The 21,557-nt window shown below is 42.6% G+C and overlaps 1 protein-coding gene across 1 annotated transcript in view; it reads left to right on the top strand.

The window, feature by feature from the left end:
- The window catches only part of ncoa1 (nuclear receptor coactivator 1), a 131,115-nt gene extending 119,401 nt beyond the window's left edge, over positions 1-11,714 (top strand). Inside the window, exons 29-30 of the mRNA XM_089022375.1 lie at positions 8,852-8,921; positions 11,650-11,714. The gene's annotated coding sequence lies outside the window, so the exon portion shown is untranslated. The remainder of the gene's footprint in view (positions 1-8,851; positions 8,922-11,649) is intronic.
- The last annotated feature ends 9,843 nt before the right edge of the window (positions 11,715-21,557 follow it).

Genomic DNA, 21,557 nt, shown 5'->3' with positions numbered 1-21,557 from the left:
AAAATCTCAACGTTATTTCTTACACATGACAATTTCACATTTCAGTCCAGATTTTATTAAGTTGACACGCATGATTTGCTTTTGTGGGCTACACAAATCGACTTGGCTTGACTGTGAAATGTAAATGTCTCCACTGCGAGACTAATAAAGCAAATCCAATCCAATCCAAATTTGACCTCTGAGCCTTGAATTTGACGCAAATGGTAATTAAGGCTTCTTGATTATAGAAAAATAAATAAATAAAATGTTTTTGGTGTGATAAATGAATATATATAACATGTATTGTATATATGTATTATATGGTGTTCCACAGGGTTCAATTTCGAGGCCCCTGCTGTTTAAAAACATAAATAAATAAATATAGAGGGGTAGGTAGGTAGGTATGTAGATAGATAGATAGATAGATAGATAGATAGATAGATACAGTAAAGTGTCGTTATATCGATATTCTCAGGAGTCGGAAAAAATATCGATATAACCGCACTATCAATATATTCGATCCTGCGGCATGTACATTTCCTCATTGCGTTCATAGAAATAGTATCGTAATAAGCAGTACTATCGATATAACCGATATCGATATAACGAGACTATAGATAGATAGATAGATCTATCTATCTATCTATCTATCTATCTATCTATCTATCTATCTATCTATCTATCTATCTAGATCGATCAATCGATCGATCGATCTAGATAGATAGATCGAGAGAGAGATATAAAATGTATTTGAAAACAGCAGGGGCCCCGAAATTGAACCCTGTGGACGCATTTGTGTCGTCTTTTGGGAGTTGCGTTTGACATGACACCCCTCACCCCGCCTTCAGCTTGGGTGACCGTTCCAACAGCAGCAGCGCAGGCACATGTGCCCAGACTTTGGAAATATGTGCAGTCGGCAAGAACAGAGCTTTTAATAAACAAGATAATGGCTACCATACGACCCTGCCTCCCATCTCCTCGCTCCTTTCACCCTCGGCGTTGCATGTTTTCCTTGAAGTATTACACTCATTGTTTGGCACAAAGGAGTGAAAGACGGTGAGAAGACAGGAGGTGATCGGTGGAGGTATTAGACGCGATTGTGAGAACACGAGTGGTGATGGTGAGGCGGAGGAGGGGTATGGGGGGGGGTAACCTTCAGGCTAACAATTAAGTGGCGTCTGGATGTTTCGAGTTGTTTCAAGTCAAAACTTGACCCGTGCTAGCCAACAGTCGTATGTCCTAGCAGGACTACTTTGGCAGTCCACTACCAAGGAATCAGACAGGAATACCAAGATAAAAGGCTTCACATAGTGTCGGTGGGAGGGGGGGGGGGCACGTACAAGTGGGTCAACAACACATTCCAAATGCTAATCTTAAAGGACAACCGACGTCTCCGGACAAGTTGTGTCCATAATTTGTAAAATGGCTTCAAATGACTTCTACTGAGCGTATTTTAATAAGATTCCACCGCATATAGCTATATTTTACGTTTTAAGACTCGCTCTGAATATTCAGGAAGTCTTGTTTTTGAGTCTGTGACGAGTCCGTACGTGACGTCACGAAAGGACCGCCCCCTGGCCGTAAAAAATACGCATTGTAGTGTCCTTCCGTCACGTCAATGTATTTTGCTGTACATGTTTGGTCTGAGAACCGTGTTGCACCCAAAAGCCCCCAGAAGAGGGAGTCCAAGCTCCATATAAGGAATTTATCAGCCTGTGGAAGCGGAGGTGGCCACTGGAGGTCGCCATTTTGTGCCTCTTTTCTGATTATCAATTGTTGCCCCACTGTTGCCTCAAAATGGCATGGAATAAAGTCTTTAATTGATTGCAAATATGTATGCTTTCCTCTTCAGAACTATTTGAATCATATTCATAATGGATGTGTAACAAGAAAGCTTATTCTCCGAATCTGAAGCCATTGTTTGGATTCTCCAGCAATGCAAGACGTTTTGATGTGACGTCACGAACTGGGGGCGGGACTTTCTGAAAATGCCCAATTCGCAGCACAATTTTTTGCAGATTTTGGACACTTTAAGTCATTTTTATTGGTGTTTTGCATTGGACTAAAAATATCATACTGCGTGTTTTGGGTATTTTAGATGCTATAAAACGTTTTTCTGATGTCAGTTAAAAACAAAAAAGTGACGTCGGTCGTCCTTTAAGAGTTGTTTCAGCTATTGAAGTAAATGCCCAATTTGAATGATTTGGTTGGGGAACACCGTCTGTAATAATGCTCTGAACGGCGAAGAATATTTGCACACTGTGAGTAACGCTAACTTTTTCTTCTTAATTTGTTTTTGCACACTGAAGTCATTATTTTCCCGATGGATTCCTTTCACCCGAGCTGCCCTTTTTTACTTGTTTATTTCTGTTTGCCAATTAGCCTCCTGATACAAGCGATTCAACTTTCCTTCATCGGCCTCATTTGATTGACTGATAAAAGGCGTATATCCCATCTAATCTGATTAATTTGACATCATAACTTAATGGAGTGATCGCTGGCCAATTTTGATAGAAAGTTTGCCGTTCTTCCATGCAACTTTGTAGTCTTGTTTATTGCAATGTACACGGGAAAAAAATACAATAGTCATTTAACTCATTCACTGCCATTCACAAATTTATTCGGGAATAGAAAGTATGACGTAGAGAGCGCCATTCCTGAATTTTTTCCGGGGATTTGTTTTTTTTCATGCTTGGGTGCCGATAAAGCGCTGGCCGTGGCCTCTGGCAATATTTTTTCTTTTCTAAAAGGGGACAGCATTACCCTTTTTTCTTTGTTAGCACTTTGTTCTCGCTTCAGCTGTTGTTAAAGCGCTATATAAACCAATATTGCATTGTATTTTGGACAGCTGCCCTCATTTCAATGTCACAGAACTCCAGACCTATATAACTTAGGAATTAACTCTTTTTCTGGTCAAAAAAAGAGAGTATATGGTTTCTTATGCTGCATTGAATGTTGATGTGGTCCTGGGATTCGAGCGACAATGACAAAAACCTTGGCACTGGAGTGGACTCATTTTTGCACATCTGGTGGTGAATGATAATTTAGCTGTAGATCGGAATAAATGTAATGTGCTTGGTTTCCTGCTTCAGTAATGATATGTTCCTTCAGTCAGGCAAGTATTTTTTTATCCGGGTGGTCCCTCTTGCACCTCTTTATCGGACAAATGGCTGCGCGTTGGGGGAAAAAAAAAGCAGAGAGCGATTGAGCTTCCATGCCAGTCCATAAATGAGTCAGTGACATCTCAAGCAACAAAGTGAATCGTGGCTGTGTTCCACACTGGCTGCTTGAAGTGAGTCCCAGAGTCATGTCCCTCCCGCAAGGCCGCCATGGCTGCCGCCCGCCCCCGACTGTACCGCCGTCCTTCCTTTCTTGTTTCCACGCAACCTTTTCTTTTATTGAACTAATCCTCCTTCTATTGTCATGTTTTGTTTTGTTTTGTTTTCTTTCTTTTTCCCTCCCCCCGCTGTCTCGAAAGCCCTCCGAGGCCGCTGCCCGGGCTGTTTTGTGCCAACTATTTCTGGCTCAAATGCTTTCGCTCGCATGCAGAAATGCAAATGGTGGCCAATCTCATTCCCTGCTATTTTTGTTTCTCAACTGCATCTCTTCCATGATCCTTTCCATTGTTCGACTGTGTGATAATTTAGAGCAGACCTGTGCAAAAATTCATCCATGGTCTCTGACTGACCCTCTCAGTCCGTTCAACACATTTCTCATAACAAAGATGAAAGTGGACTTTCCTAAAAAAATGTGAAACGTGTATGCGGACGTGTCGCGGCTTGGAATTGAAGCGAATTTACGTGGGACAGGAGATGTGGGACAATCTCTTTCATCAATGGATGCGACAGCTTCGTGTTTACTTTCAACATTTAGCTTGTAGCAGACTGTAGCAAATTTCACCATGGCGTCCCTGATACACTGGTGAAAATGACACTTTGATCCTCTCCTGTTTCATCTAAAACTGCTTCATACGACAGAGACTGCGGAAAATGCTTAAGATTGAATGACTGTCTCGGTCTTCATGGTGTCATATTTTTTTTTTTTTTTTTTTGCTATTCGCTGGCTGACTAGCTGTTGGCTGGCTAGCTAGCTATTAGCTGGCTCGCTTTCTATTTGAGTTATTCCGGGTTGAGTGAACGCTGGCACGTGTGGCTGCTGCTGCTCACCCACAGAAAAAAAAACATATCTTGTGACAGTAAAGTGACCTTGAGAGTTTTGAAAGGCGCTTAGAAATGAAATCTATTATTATTACGGTTGTTGTTGTTTTTTGTAACATATGCATTGCTTTTATTTCGACGTCTCCTTTTGTGCAGTACAAGCGAGCAAGCGCACAGACTTGACTTTCATGTCTTCCCTCTGGCCTACAGTTTGACACCTGTGGTTTCACGGCCATTGTTTTCCCATCCAATATGAGACTCTGGGATCCCCCCCCCCCCCCCCTGTTACATACCTCCCAGTCCAGCTCTCCATTTATTGAGTGTTTGCGCAGCCCCCCCTTGGCCAGACACTTTCGCTCTGGCAGCCCGGCGGCCGAAGCTTGCCAGGCTGCGAGCGTGTCGCTCATCCTTGCCAGTCCGCCGCCGTCCGTAATTCAAAATGACAATGTGATGAAAGCAGAGGTGTAGAGCGCTACGTGGGGGCTGTGATGTGACGGGTTCTCCGCGTTAGCCGCTTTGTACGTGCCAATCCTGGGAGCTACTCAATGACAATTGGATCCGCAGACATTTAAAGTCCAAGTTCCAGTTTGGACCGGTTTTACAGATCAAAGGCCAATTTGGGTGAACATGTCTGTCGATAACAGGTGACACGGAAATGTGTCATAGACACACGCCCTGAAATTGATCGGGAAGTTTAGTTCTGAATGAATGTGAGACAATCTAAAACTCACGGGAGTGCGCCATCTCCGCTCGGAGTCATTACGTAAGGAACGGCGAGGAGGCTATTAATTACCTGCTGATAGTTGAGAGTATTAGCCCGCGTGGCTAATGCAGCTGCCGTTTGACCGCCACTGAGCTCTCTAATGTGTCCGCGGGGAAAACCGGCTCTTCTAATTAATCCTGAGCTGACGGCCAAGCCAGGACATCCCCCTGGGAGGCATCAGTGGGGGTGCGCGGAGGAGAGGGCGATATGAGGCGCACCAGCGTACTTATCCACAGATTAGACTCGACCCTCTCACTTGGGACGATGAAATGCGACACCATTATTGTGGAGGAAAATACTCCTTCCATTATGGAGATTTGCTGAACTAAATCTCAGGAGACAAACTAGCTTGTGTCGTTTAGTTCGGTTTGTAAACAGGTCAGGCAACACGTAAAGTCAGATTTACTATACATGTAATAGTAGTTGACTGAAAATAAATAGCAAGCATAATTTATTAATGCACTTTACTTTGGAGTCAGCCAATCCTCCATGAAGTGTCCAGAATGCTGCTGCTCGTCTCTCGACTGGTAATAAAACCGTAATTTTTTGTTGCTTCTGTGCGTTGTGTTTTGATTGGTTAAGAGAATTTGCTCTCCTCCTCCTCACCTTTTGTTTCTCGTCATCCCCATACCCGCCAACTACTCTGGTTTTGCCCTAATGAGTACGGTTTTCATGATTCTAGCTATGGAGCTAGGTATCTATTAGCTAGCTAGCTATCTAGCTAGGTATCTAACTTGTCCTGTGACTGTGAAGTGACCTTGAGAGTTTTGAAGAGTGCTTGTAAATGAAATGTATTATTATTTATTATTATTATTATTATTATTATTATTATTATTATAAAACTTATCCTGTGACTGTAAAGTGACCTTGACAGTTTTGAAAAGCACTTGAAATGAAATGTATTATTATTATTATTATTATTATTATTCTTATTATTATTATTATAAATTTATCCTGTGACTGTAAAGTGACCTTGAGAGTTTTGAAGAGTGCTTGTAAATGAAATGCATTCTTATTATTCTATTATTATTATTATTATTATTTATTATTATTATTATTATTATTAACTTATCCTGTGACTGTAAAGTGACCTTGACAGTTTTGAAAAGCACTTCTAAATGAAATGTATTCTTATTATTCTTATTATGATGATGATGATTATTATTATTATGATTATGATGATGATGATGATGATTATTAACTTATCCTGTGACTGTAAAGTGACCTTGAGAGTTTTGAAAAGCGCTTCTAAATGAAATGCATTATTATTATTATTATTATTATTATTATTGATTATTTTTGAAAAGCACTTATTGAAATTATCCTGTTATTCTGTTAAAGTGATTATTATTAGTTTTGAAAATCATTATTATTAATTATTATTATGTTATTATTATTATTATTATTATTTTATTATTATGATGATGATTATTATTATTATTATTATTATTATTATTATTATTATTATTATTATTATTATTATTACTCGTGAGAGGGAGCATATAAGTCCTACTTTGGTATCCCTTCCTATACGCTTTAGATTTTATTATTTCTTTATCAGATTTGATCTTAGTCTTACTCCCTGGTGCTTTCTACTATCTTTGTGACCGCTTTATTTCCTGTGTTTGCTAGTTGTCCATGTTAAGCGCTTTAGTGGTTATTAAATATATAAATCAACATATATCGTATTGTATTGTTAAAACACCATAGTGTTCAACTAATGCATCTTATTTCATCCAGCCCAAATACGCAATCTTAAAAGTAGACACACAATATGAAATATTACGCAGACTTTCAGAAATGAGCTTGAATACTCTGGTAATTACTTAAAGTCATGGAGTAGCAAAGCATACAACAATACTCACAGTCAAATATTCTGCATGCTCTGTGGGAGTGGCAACCAACACTGAAGGCCTTGCCAGATGTTCCATCAAAAGAGATGAGCGTATGTCTTGAAATCTGAAACATGATCTTTTTTTCTTCATTTTTTTTTTAAACCACTTTGACTCAAAAGAAAAAGTCAATGCAGATTGAGCTACAAAAAAAAAAAAAAAAAAAAAACCAAACCCAGCATATTTATGTCCTGTCGAATGCACTGAAAAGTTTACGCGGTCTGAAAAGGTTGCCTGAATCTCATGCATGTTTGTCAATATAATTTGCCGGGCTATTGGACCCGGAGGAGGGCCGGCGGGTCCCTTAAGGGTTGCGCCTCAAATGCCAACATCTGTCTGCCAGCGGCGGGAAAATGAGACGCGGCGGTAACACCTTGGCGCCGGCTATTCTCTGCTTGACAGAAGCCACGAGGTGCAACTTTGGAGATGAAAACAGGGACAACTATGCAAATCCTCCAGAGTGTGCGAAGCCCTTTAACATTAATCAGATGAAACTTGTGCTGCTTCACTGAATGCCTGATGTCATCTACCGGCCATCTTTATTGGAACGCGGCGTGGAAACAGCTCGTCGGACGAATGGCAAGCAGCTTGAGAGTTAGCCGTGCATTGACAGAAATATTTGTCACGTTATTTTGACTACGTGTTGGTAAAATAGCAAAAAAAAAAAAAATGCATGTACTAACATGGGATTATTAACTCATTCACTGCCAGACATGTGCAAAAAGGTGTCCACTCCAGTGCCAGGGTTTTTGTCATTTTTGCTGAAATTGCAGGACCTACAGAATATTGAGTTGTAGGATTACATCAACATTCAAGACAGCGTTAGAAACCTTAGACCACAGGTGTCAAAGTCAAGGCCCGGGGGCCAAATCTGGCCCACCACATGATTTTATTCGGCCCGCGAAAGCAAATCAAGCATTTCAAGTGGCATGATGCTTGCTAAAATCCGAACCAAAATGTCAAATATTTGTATGTAAAACACAAAAGCAGCATTTATTCTTGACTTTACATTTGAAAACTAGTTAGATAGCAATTTGCTGTGACTGTAAAGTGACCTTGAGGGTTTTGAAAGGCGCTTATAAATGAAATGTCTTCTTCTTATTATTCTTATTCTTATTCTTATTCTTCTTATTATTATTATTATTATTATTATTATTATTATATTATTATGTGGAGGGGATCAAACATTCTAATGGTTTCCTCAAATTCATAATGGCCCTTGAGAGGAAACCGTACCTGGCCCGCGGCAAAAAATGAGTTTGACACCCCTGCCTCAGACCATCTTCTTTCCTCAGAAAGAGTTAATTCCTAAGTTATATAGGCTTGGGGGTATCTGAGCTTGAAATGTGGCTAGCTCTACAAAATACAATACATACATATTGATTTATATAGCGCATTAACAACTGAAAGTGTCACAAAGCGCTAACACGGACAAAAGGCAAATGATGTTCCTTGTGGAAGGAAAAAAAACTTCCAGAGGTCTGACCAGTGCTTTATCGGCACCCTAGCATGAAAAAAAAAACCCCAAACCTCCAAAAACTTGGGAATGGCACTCTACGTGACACTTTTCAATTCACAAATGAATTCGGCAATGGCAGCGAATAAATTCAGTTGAAACTAAAACTGAAAGAACACATCAAGACCACTCCCAAGGACATTGTTGATTTAAAAACAAACCTAAAAAAATATCCTGGCTAAGCTAAACATATAAACCAATGTGACATATTTCTTTGCTCCATGAGACTCCCGGTACAGATCAAAGGCAGCTTGAGTATTTTTTTTTTATTTTTAAACGAATACATTTAGCACCATATTTTATTTTTTTTAAATCAACAACAATACATTTTTAATGTACGCGTCCCTTTTGAAGAACACCAGAATAGAACCACCAAAGCACCACTGTCACAAAGTGCACAATCGGCACATTTTGTCAAAACACACGTTTATTTGCATTTTGTGTGTGTGTGTGTGTGTGTGTGTGTGTGTGTGTGCTGATATGTTGTTCCAGTCAAATAACATTTTATTACATTTTTTATATATATATTTCTTTGTGCCTGCAGAATTAGCCAATGGAGCGCTTGGTTTTGAAATGTCACCATAGAGACGAGCTACAGGCATCTTCCACTGAAGGTGAGCGACCACACACGCACACACACCTGTACAGGTTAGAGGACGTGACCAGTCTTTTTTGAAAGCATATGGAGTTCAGGATTTATGGATTCCCTGCAATATTAATGTCCAAAATGTCAGTGAAATGCTGCGTTCAAAAAAAAAAAAATGCGAGATGGTTGCGCGACACATAGCAGAGCTCCAGGCTGTGTATAATGAATGAAGTACGGGACCCCCCCCCCTCCTGTTCCCCTCCCCGCCCACCCCAGGTTGCATCCTGCTGTGCGTTGGAGTTGTCGTTTTTCCAGTTTGGGAATTCTGCCTGAAATATCATATAGCGACACACACAAAATGATATGAAGTCAACCGTTCGTTGGTCAGTCGGATGATTTTGTTGCGTAGGAATTAGCTTTAGCATTGGGGGCTTTTAACATTTTCTTCAGCCATGTCTAATGATGAAAATAAATCGCAGAATAATTTAACTCATTCACTACCAGACATGTGCAAAAACGTGTCCACTCCAGTGCCAGGGTTTTTGTCATTTTCACTCAAATTGCAGGACCCACAGAATATTGGTCAAAAATTGGATAAACATTCAATGCAGCGTAATAAACCTTCCACTGTCTTCTTTCATCAGAAGTTAATTTCTTAATTTTATCGGTTTGGAGTTATCTGAGCTTGAAATGGGGGCGGCTGTCCGAAATACAATACAAAACATACATATAGATTTATATAGGAACAAAGCGCTAACATGGACAAAAGGCAAATGCTGCCCCCTCGTGGGAGGGAAGAGGGAAAAAACATTGCCAGAGGTCTGACTAACGCTTTATCGGCACCCAAGAAGAGAAACGAAACCTCGAACAAATTCGGGAATGGCGCTCCGCGTCATATTTTCAATTCCTGAAAAAAATTGGGAATGGCAGTAAATGAGTTAAAAGTGCCACTCAACGGCGATATCAAATCATTCAAGTGCAATTTAAACTGTGATTGGTCTGCTTCATCTTCAAAAACGGGATTGGTCGCTCGTCAAGATCGAAATAAGACTCATCAAGTCGACCAGACAGTCCACCGCATCGAGTTGACAAAAAGTGTGATGTGATGTTAAAAGTTACTACACATGATTTGTAGTGAAGCGATTATGCCGCCGATGACTCCCCGAAGAGGAATGTTGTTTATCCACCTCAAATGAAAGCTCAACTTAGACCCCGACGCCCCCCTTTCGCCCCCCCAACCGCCTCCATCCTCCCTGTAAATGAATCAAAATTCAAAAAGGGGCCCCCGCTTGTTGGCGTCTCCATCGAGGACGTAAGCTCCTTATGACAAAATGCTTTGTTTGCCGCCCCCCGCATCCCAACCCTTAGTCACAAATCATTAAGTGCTTGGCTGGGGTGTTGTAGCGCGGCGGATGGCGTGGAAAACGACGAGCCGCCGCCGCCGCCGTCCCTCCAGCGCGCAGGATTACGAGGCCGCCTGTTTGTGAGCTTGTGACTCTAATGGCCTGGTAATTACCGTTTGTTTATGAGTTTATCGATGCGTGCCTCCACCGAGCTTGCGCGCCGCTTCCAGGCGATGGCTGATAAGAACCCCGCACCGCCCGTACCCACCCACCTCCTTCCCCTCATCTTTAAAGAGCCGGTTAGCTAGCATTGTGAACTCCCACTGTGATCGTATTAACAGGACTGCCACTTTTGATGTGAGGTGCTCAGGGTCCGGGGGCACGCATCTATCTTGACTCTCGCAACCTTGCCGCCATGTCTCACTTTGATGTTACAGTCGAGGGCTGCGAGGGGCAAAAAAAAAAAAAATGGTGCGCACACACACACACACACACACACACACACACAAAATAATAAGAAGCGGTATATCTCGAGTGACAGACGAAATCAACATCTGTCGGACTACAAACGTGCTCTTTCACATGTTTGCAAAGCTCTGTCCGACCATCTTGGAGTGCGTCCGGGAGGTCCAGCTGCCTTGCTTATGAGGGCAGCCCCAAACCGCCACACCCCCTTGTGGGGGGTCCGTGCTGGTCTGCGCCGGGCGCATCTTCGCTGAGATTTATTGAGGCTTCAGCCCAAATGACGCGCTCGTCTTTGCTCTCTTACTCTGCTGCCAAGTTAAGCAGTAGCGTAATTAAAACCCTCAAGAGAATCCCTTTCAAGTACACAATGGCCTCACACACACACACGGCTGTCACCCTTACACAAAGGCTATTTGACCACACACACACACACACACACACACACATGTAAGCCGCATGTCTTCACACAAGATTTGATCAAATCTCGATTTGTCGTCAAGGTGGAAATTCGTTTTCACGTTGCTAGCATAGCATTGTTGTGCGGCCACACACACACACACACAGACGCATTAAGTCAAACTCTGCCCATTTAATTTACGAGGATTGCTATGCTTCAAATTAAAAGCCCACAAAAAAAGAAAGACCATCTTTTTTTTTGACAACGGCGACTACATATGGTGTAAAATTATGCAGCGAATGGCAAATGCGAGAATTAGCCAGAAGACACATCACCCCCCCTCTCACACACACGCACACTCATTGTACACGCTAACACACGCAGCCACTGTACAGGACAATTACTCACGTTAAACACCAACAGATGCCATCTTGATTAAATTTGACCGCACAAACACAAATGGATGCAAGAAGAAGAAAAAAAAAGGGGGGGGGGGGGAGGCGGTTATTGCGGGCACATTATGGGTTCTCAGAACATCTGATGTCTTGCAGGTCATCAGAAACGGCATTGAAAATGAGACTTCCCCCCCGTTGCCAGCCCTCATGTCCGCGGCCCACCTTGGGAAATGGCCTCTCCACCATGTTTCAACCACGTGGACGGATCGGACGTCTTTCAAGGTCTGTTTTGTGCCTGAATGGACAAACGGATGTTTCCAATGTGTGCGAATGAATAGGCAAGATTTACGAGGGGTTGGACAAACAAGTTGTGAGTGGACGCCGGGCAGCCATATTAGACATCCGCTTTGTATGGGAACAAACAGATCTTTACATTATGATTTATATAACATACACAATTGTGTTTTCACTCCAGATTCTCACATTTATGGTAGTATGATTACGGACATCCATATTTGAATGGATATACTGTTTATTCATTGATTCAAAAATCTCCCAAAAATAAATCTGAGCAAGAATGGAGGTAAGGTGGCGGTGGGGGTAATAACATTGGCGTCCCACAAGTCCCGGCGACCTGCTATCGGGCCTCTTGTTTGTTTACCGTCTCCAGACACGCGTACAACGCGCGGGGGGGGGGGGGGGTCGAATCCCGCATGGGTCTGATGAGACTCACTCGGGACCCATCGAGTGCCCATCTGTTTATTCTGAACGATGTATGGGGACATCTTAAAGGGACACTCCCCGTTCCAGTCAGGTAAGTGGAAAATACACACATTGTGCACACTCAGGATTTTGGTACGCTTTTTTTGGGGGGTATAAAGTGTGACTGGAAAAGGTTTGAGTGTGACTTCACTGTTTTATTTTGAAATAATTTTGTCTCCAAATGTTGTACACTTGTTTCAAAACATGGCGCCAAATTGGCTTTACATTCTTCATTAAAACATCAGGTAAGTGACAAAAATGTTGCCATCGCGGCATCCCAGTATCTACTTTTATTTTTATCGACTTATATTTTTATCCTTTCACCACATCACCCCCGTCTTCCAAAAGCTCCACTGGCTCCCGGTCACATATAGAATCAACTTTAAAATTATTCTTTATACATTTAAAGCTATCCGTAACCTTGACCCCCGTACCTATATGACCTTCTTCAATTTTCTATTCCCTTTCGTTCCCTCAGATCCTCTTCCTCACTCCACCTCTGCGCATCCCCCTTCCCGTCTCAGCACGATGGGGGACAGAGCTTTCAGCTGCTCTGCCCCCAAACTCTGGAACTCACGTCCTCCCAACATTCGTAACATCAATTCTCTTCCCACCTTCAAATCACATCTTAAAACCCACCTTGAGAAACATTTTGTCCAATCGCTTACGCGATTTGAACCAGGTTCAGAATTTGAATTGACAAGGCAATGGGAAAAGTGCCGTCCAAGTTTCAGTTTTTAATCATTCACATGGCCACCAGTGAAACACTACACGAGTTGAATTTCACTTTGAAACTATATTTGGTGCGTATGCATGTAACGAGTAGCTCAACAAAAAGACACGAGGCCATTTTTGGCCATTTGTAAGACCGAGTTGTCCCTGAAATTTTCTGTGATTGCCGCTAAATCGGAACCACTTGTACTAGACAGATGGGCGATGCTAACGGGTGGCAAATGGGAGTTTTTAACACCGTGTCCCAACGTAGTATGGCCGACGCAAAAAAAAAATTGCGATTTTACTCAGAGGCCCTCCTAATTCCCGACCTAAGCGAGACAAAGTGATCCAAAAGAGAGAAAGACACCACACGAAAAACTTAAGTGACTTAAGAAAAGTGCGAGTGCAAACGACGGGTTGCCATCTAGTTAATGTAGAGCAGCCGTCCTCCCCCTCGCCGCTAAATCCGACGCAGAATATACGGAATGATCTCAAAGGCAAACGCTGCTTGTTGGTGGATCTTTTTTATGTGGAGCAGAAGGAGACTTGAAAAGTGATACCTCGGCGTACCTGCTTGAAAGCTTCTCTTCCCCCCTCAGCGAGGGATTAAGAGCACAATGTTTTTTTTTCCTTTTTTCTTCCTTTTTTTTTGCTGTTATTCTCGCCGTCGTGCTCCACCCTCCTCATTAAAGACCGTGCATATTCTCCCCGGAGAGTCCTCCAACATTACAACTCTTCTCCAGGTACAGCTCTCTAGGGTCCCCTGGCTCCCTCTCATCTCGTCCCCCACAACCATCGCCGTCCCCTTTTTTTTAACGCCCCCCCTCATCCGCCTACCTTCGCCACCCCGACGCCCTTTTTCTCCCACCTTGCCGCCACCTTTATCTCGGCGCACCTTGCGTCTCTCCCTTTGCACCTTTTCCATCTGCATACGCCTGGGCTTATTTTGAAGTTGCAGCCCACAACAGATATTCAATATTAATGAGGACCCTCATGAATTTTTGAGCTCTAATTAGGCGGCTCTCGCTTCGTTAACCGAGACGGTTCGGGGCGAGAAATATCCCTGATGCCCCCCCCCCTCCCCCCATGCGTCCCTTTGTGATGTCCCGCGCCGATGATGGCAATGGGACGAAGGTGGTTTGGGGCGGCTGGTGGGTAGTGCGATGGCGGGTATGGGGTGGGGGGGGGGGGGTGTATAGTAACAAGCAGGCCTCATTATAAGACAGCTGGCCATTAGTTTGTATGTTACGAGGTTGTATCATCTCTCGGAAGCGGTCGCCTGCTGGGCCGTTATTTAGCCATTCTTTTTCATCGCCTCTCCAAGTGATGCAATGGCCCGCGATGCCTTCAAGTGATGCAGGAAAACATGTCAGCAGGAAGGTGACGCGAGCTAGAAATGTCTCTTGACTGTTCCGTTGAATGGAACTGATTCCGCCAATTGATCAGAATGTCGGTGCCCAATTTCTCGAACCTTTGCATTTTATTTAATCTTTTTGAATATTCTAAGTTGGATGGAACGGAATAAAAAGACAAAGATTCCACAGCATATAGCTATATTTTACGTTTTAAGACTCCCGCTGAATATTCAGGAAGTCTTGTTTTCGAGTTGATGACGATACCTGACGTGACGCGTCTGGAACGCCCCTGACCGAGAAAGCGACACACAATGCATTTTGGGTACTTTGTTTGGTCTGAAAACTTCGTGTTGATGGCGAAATTAGAAGGAAAACACATAAATAACGCGATGGTGAATCGTTGTGTGTTGCACCAAGACTACTATTTGATACTAGTTGACACAAATTCCCAGCAGACAAATCAGCCCATTTCCAACGGAGCTTGGGCACCATCTTGTGTATTTTCTGGGACGCTACATTGGAGTCCCGATGCCTCAAAAATGACATGGAATGACTTATTTAATCGATGTCAAGCATTTATGCTTTCCTCTTCAGAACTATTTGAATCATATTCATAACTGGATGAGTAATAAGAAAATATCTTCTCCGAATCTGAAGCCATTGTTTTGATTCGAGAGCAAGGCGAGACATCCTGGCATGACGTCACGAACAAGGGGGCGGGACCTTCTGAAACTCATTTTGAAGTAGTTTTGGGACACTTTAAGTCATTTTTATTGGTGTTTTGCGTTTGACTAAAAATATCAGCCTGCATGTTTTGGGTATTTTTTATGCTATAAAAGTTTTTCTGGTGTCAGTTAGGAAACAAAAAAATGGTGTTGGTTGTCCTCCAAGTATGGAGTAAAGAAATCAGAGGAGACAAGTCCTCCTGATACAGACAACGGAGCAAGTAACGAACGGATCTTAGCCATCCAGTCAGCTATCATGCTAGCTGCCCCGATACCGTAGCTATCATATTTTTTTCTTACCAATTGTAGACACACCAAGTCTCGTTGCGGTTTACAAAATGTGTGTTTCTAAACAGCTCTGTCCTATGACACTGAAGTTACTTGAATTGCTCTACGAGTGATTGATTGGGTGGTCTTCTCATATGCGTCCAATAACGGACATTCTTTGTAAGCGTGTTGTGTGTATACGTCCTCTATAAAGCTGTGGTTCCTGAAAACATTCCCGAAAAAGGTCTGAGTTTTTAGCTGAGGGGGAAAAAAAGTCATCTGGTTCACTTACTGCTTGTATGAGGAAGGGTTCATATGAAGTTGACCCATTTTGAACCCCATCATTTTTAACGCTGCTATATCGGTAGTTTTACTTCTACTTACAAAATATATTGTTTCTGGAAGACATTTCTCAACAAGAAAATATAAGTCAAGACGTGTTTTCCATGTAAATGGCCTAATCCGTTCAGCCTCACCAAAAATTAGACGTAATTGTTTTCGAAAGGTTAAAAATGCATCAAAATATGATCCTTAAGAGATCCCTCTTAGCCAAGGAGATGCCAGGAAGATAATAATAATAATAATAATAATAATAATAATAATAATAATAATAATAATAATAAATGTTATTTATAAGTGCCATTCAAAGCTCTCAAGGACACTTTACAATCACAAAATAGGGACATAAATAAAACCACAGATAAAATTAGAAAAATAACAACAGATAAAACTATACAGAGCCACCTCTGTCCATTAAGGACATATATAGGGCCAGAGTTACCAGCACAACTTTAGTTTGCTGACGAAGCTCTTTGGATGAGGAACGAAACATCTGACACCTTCAGAGTAGTACAGATGCTTAGAATATCTTGTTTTCTATCCTTTCACTCCCACCCCAACCCCATCCCTCTTCAATTGCTGCTGTGGACTGCAAATTTCCCCATTGCGGGACGAATAAAGGTATTCTGATTCTGATTCTGATTCTGATGACGGCTGAAGAAACCTTTTCATCGATGACTCCTGTACGACTGAGAGCTTACACAGATGGATACCGAGATTGTATATTAAATAGGTGGCTTTTGAGATGTGATTTGAAGGATGGAAGAGAATCAATATTACAGATGCTTGGTAATAGCCAATGGCAGAGCAGCTATGCATGTGTTGTGTTCAGGAAACTCTGTTTTTTTACCTTTCATAGCTTGAAATGGCTATATTTTCCCGTTTTGTACGAATAAACGTTCCTAAGTGGATATACCACCGTACTCTCGATCACCTCCTACCCTAATGACTACAAGTGGCGTTGATGATGCGTTGACGGATGGATTCACCTCAGTTGCCAACCGTTAGTACGAAACAAGCAACTGTCATGTGGAACAAGACTAGCGGCGTGATCCGGCGTCTTAGTTGAGTTGTATGAAAGCGTCAAGTGTATCACCGCCATGTGTCATGTCCACCCGAGTGCCTCCATCACACTCTTTCTCCCGCGTGAAGATCACTTTTTTTTCCCCTGAGCTCCTCTCAGCTTCCTGATCCCCCCTCGTTGCCCCGGTGTGTCAGGATCAGCACCGCTCAGACAACACAACTCCGGTGGCCCCCACCACCCCCGCCACCGCCTCGCACCGCCATCATGCCTACTTGTGCATATGCAGAGGAAGGAAGAGGCAAGAAAACAAGGCGAGGAGGCGATGCGCACCTCTGACAGCCGGCATCAAGCAGGCGGTTGACAGAATAAGGGCGGCGATGATGATCTGAGACATTGGGATTTGAAGGAAGGAGAAGGCCTTTCTTTGTCTTTTCCCCAACATTTCATTTTTCTTCTTCTTCTTCCCCATACCTGTTTTTTCTTTTTTTTTTCTTCCCAACACACACCCCCACTTGACACGCCTGACTCGTGTGGCGTTAATCTCCCCAGAGGGAGGCGGTGTCCCCACCGCCACCCCCCCACTCCCCTCCAACGGTTCTTTCCTCCACGTTGAAACTCCTTTCCCCTTCTTGCCTCTATTTCCATTTCAAAACCCATCAAAGGCGGTCACTAACGACGCGGCCTTTCATCAGATGTTTGATATCGCCACGCTTCTCGCCGTATAATCCCGAGTTTGCCTCTCCGAGCGAGATGTCGCCGACGGGCGGGCGGGAAGGAAGGACGCGGCTCTCCCAGGAGGATGTCTTTGTCATCCGGAAGCTTTTACACTTTTCCACGGCGCCCCAATTTGTCAACGGCGTTCCGGGGAAAACTGGAGAATAACTGAACCTTAGGCACACCCGCAGCTATCTAATGACATGTAATATGAGTGCTGATGTCGCCGAAAGTATCAAAAGTCCAGACAAGAGCCCCTTCCCAAGAGAATTATCTGTGTTATTATGACAGATATGCATACTTGCAATATATTAACTGCTTTTAACCCATCAGCGGTTCAGCTCAGGTTGTCACGCTCTTAGCGTGGAAGGCCCGTTGCTTTCTGGCCCAATTTTTTTCCCGCCGAGTTATTGAACCAGGACCACCATAGTGGCAAGTGGCCATCATAACTGGATGCACACATTTGGTAAAGACACGATTGTTAGCCCGATTATCGCTAATATCTATTAGCTAGCTCGCGATCTAGCTGGCTGGCTATTAGCGATCTATTGGCTATCTGATAGCTAGCTGGGTAGCTTTCTATCTAAGTTAGTTCCAGGTTGAATGAACGCTGAGGCGTGTGGCTGCCGCCGCTCACCCACAGAAAAACGTATCATGTGACTGTAAAGTGACCTTGAGAGTTTTGAAAGGTGCTGACAAAAGAAATGTATTATTATTGTTGTAGTTGTAGGTAGCGATGCTAACATTAGCATTCGGGGCAATTTGGAAATTCCGTTTGCTGCTTCTTCAGCGGATTTGTCGCCACTTCCAGTGGCAGCCTACTTCTGCGATGCTTTTTATTTAACAGCCATTTTCATATTACTGTATTTTCGTATGTATGAGGCGCACCGGAGTATAAGGCGCAGCCCCATTGAATGGTGTATTTTCAATTTTTTTTTTCAATCCCACACCTTCGATGAATGAAAAAGGTTTTTTCCAAATATAATATGTAAATCTATAAAACTTTTCAAAATATAAAACTCTACAGTAGAGGCTGAGGTTACGCACTAGTTCTTCTAAAGAGGAAAATGGAGTTGATGGCTGCTGATAGTAGTTGCGAGACCTGTTGTGGCTCAGTATTACTTCCCATATAAGGCGCACCTGCGTATAAGGCGCAGTCATCTTTTGACGCAAATCAAGGATTTTGGATGTACCTTATACCCTTGAAAATACGGTATTTATGCGCTCATGGATTGCTTTGGAGCTTTTATATTGATCAACTGGAATTTGAAACTTTATTGCCACCAGGGTATTGAAATCCGCCCCTCCCCTTCCTGACATTGTGTGACCATCACGCGTAGCTACCAATAGGCCACTTGAAAGAGTCATATTATGCGTGTAAATGCCTCATCACATATCTTTTTATTAGCTTCACCTGCCATGTAACCCGTGCCCTCTTTTCCTGTAATTACGGCGAGGGTGCCGTAATTGTTTGGGAACGGGGGGGAGAGGAATATGCGTACCCGCTCCCCTTCCTTCTCCTCTTCTTTCTCGTCCTGTTCCTCTTCTTCCATTTCACGCACAACCCCCCCAAAAAAAGCGACCCTGCTGCCGGTTGCCTCGTTCGCAGCTCCTGGGGTAGTGTGCTTTTTATTATTTTCCCAATTAGAGTCAATTGACCTGACAGAATGGAGGGCAATTAGTGATATTTCTCCCTTCCTTGCGAGGCCTGCCGGGTAATTTGCTGGAGGTTGTCGCCGGTGCTTTATGCCGATCCGCCGCTCCGCCCGCCGCGCCGTCCCGGAGCATAATGGCTTATGATTTGGCCCCGCACTTTCTTCCTCCTTCCCGGTAAAGTACAATTACAGCGTGGTGAAGGGTGGCATCTATTTTGAGTATTTACGCAGCGGCGGGAGATGAGATCCTTCCTGGATGTTTTGGGTGGAGGGGTGGGATTGTTTCCAGAGCGACGGCACAAGCACTGTTGGTTTAACAAAATGCACAGCAAAAGAGGCATAATGAGACGCATTCCGCGGCGCCTATGCGGGTGTAACTCCAGCATTCAAAGACTTACGGGGGAGGCGGCAGAGATGCTCGGCTTAAGACTTGCTATTGACAGAATTGATGAATGTCGTTTTTTTTGTGTGTGTATCCGTACCTGCAAAAAAAGGGAGGGGGGGGAGCGCTTCCCCACATCTCATCTCAGCGGTGATATAATTTTTATTTAGTTAGTTATTTTTAACCTTCAAATCTAAGTTGTAGAAAGTAAATAAGTTAGCATTTTGCAAACTTCAGACTGGTTGTCACACATTTTCCCAGTGCTATGTTTGTATTCTAGTACCGTTCCAATGTTTTATTCTTGTAAAAGAATATCGATAGACATTTCATGAAATGAAAAAAAAGTTGTCTCATCTGTATTGCATTGTCGAATGGTTCTTTAAATAGAGACAAGTCGAATCAAAAAAAGTAAGTAGTTGCAAGCGTCCGATAAATGTTGCAAATTTTGCCTTTAAATTCCAGACTTGTAACATTCCTTCTTTTCCGATAAAATACCTTAAATGTTGAATTTTGCACTCTTAATGTAATATTTTCTCCTTATTTCATTATACAGTAAAGTCTCGTTATATCGATATCGGTGATATCGGTAGCACCGCTTATTACGATACTATTTCTATGAACGCAAGGAGAAAATTACATGCGCGCAGGGTTGGATATATCGATAGTCCCGGTTATATCGATATTTTTTCGGACTCCCGAGAATATCGATATAGCAAGACTTTACTGTACTTGGAATCCTTATTTAATTTCCTCGTAACTTTAATCGTGATTCCGTTCTCGGGTTTTGCTAAATTGCCCATTTTTAAAAAAAAATGTTTAACATACATCAATAAAATAGCGCCGTAATTTCATAATCGTGTTTTTGTCATAATCTCAAAACTTTTTGTAGCATTTTAAAATGAATACTTTATGTTTTTTTTTCTTCCTTTGTATACCAAACAAGTATGGATGGGAAATGGGAGAGCTCGTCGCATTAAATCTTTATGTTGATATACTTGATGAAATTATTTCTTTATTTATTCATCCATTTATTTATTTATTGATTTATTTTCAGGGGGTGCATAAAATAGCAAGCAATTAATAGCGTCAACTTGTTAGCAAATGAGGACGCCGGCGACACGCTAGGTTAGCGGGGAACAAGCGGCACACATGCAAATTGGAGAATGTACGGTGAAAAACATGTTAGATACCGCGGGGGGGGAAATTTATTCCATGCATGTGGATATTAACCCCCCTACACACACACACACACACATACATACACACACCTCCCTCGACATAAAGCGCGACATTCACTACATCTGTTGTGTTAAGTGACTGTAATTTAGGTGACATTGGCACAAAGCCTCTTAATGTAGCCCCAATGGACCCCTCCCCCCATATATCCACCCATCCACCACGGGTACCTCACGGGACCAAACGGGAGGCGTCTCGCAGCTGGAGCGGCGTCAAGCATCATTTGCCTCCCCACGTGATTAATTACACTTTGATCACTTGATTCCAAATCGGATTTATTTCGCCGCGTGTCAGGCGTCTACTGGACATTTTTTTTTTGATTGATTTATTTTTCTTCTTTGAGCTTTTTAACATATGATGCTAATGTGGCAGACGTGAAGTGTTGAAACGTTCGCTAGGTGTCGTTAGTGGATGGCCAGAATCACCTGTCAGGAACGTAGGAAAAGCTACTTAGCGGGATTTTTTGTCGTTTGCAATTTTTGTGCAAGCCTTCGTTCGGTGTTTTTAGTTTCAGCCTTGAATTAGCAAAATGCTAAGGTTCACATTTTGTCAAGGATTGTCAGTACAATGACTGTTGCTGTGACTAGCAAAAAATTGACGACCCAATTTAGTTTTTGTTTTTAGTAATGATGTCACAACATGGCGGCAAAACAAAATAGGGAGGATCATATAAAGAATCAACTGAATATTTATACAGTCACACAACTGAGTAACTTAAAGGATGTTTGTTTCCTAACTGACATCAGAAAAACATTTGATGGCATCTAAAATACCCAAAACACACAGGCTGATATTTTTAGTCAAATGCAAGATACCAATAAAAATGACTTAAAGTGTCCCAAAACTACTTCAAAATGAGCTCAGAAAGTTTCAGTTACAGAAGGTCCCGCC

The sequence above is a fragment of the Hippocampus bargibanti genome, linkage group LG19, assembly GCF_051943395.1.
Source record: "Hippocampus bargibanti isolate YZ-2025 linkage group LG19, ASM5194339v1, whole genome shotgun sequence".
NCBI lineage: Eukaryota > Metazoa > Chordata > Actinopteri > Syngnathiformes > Syngnathidae > Hippocampus > Hippocampus bargibanti.
The sequence above is the reverse complement of the archived record's forward strand: the minus strand, read 5'-3'. Positions and strand labels throughout refer to the sequence as shown.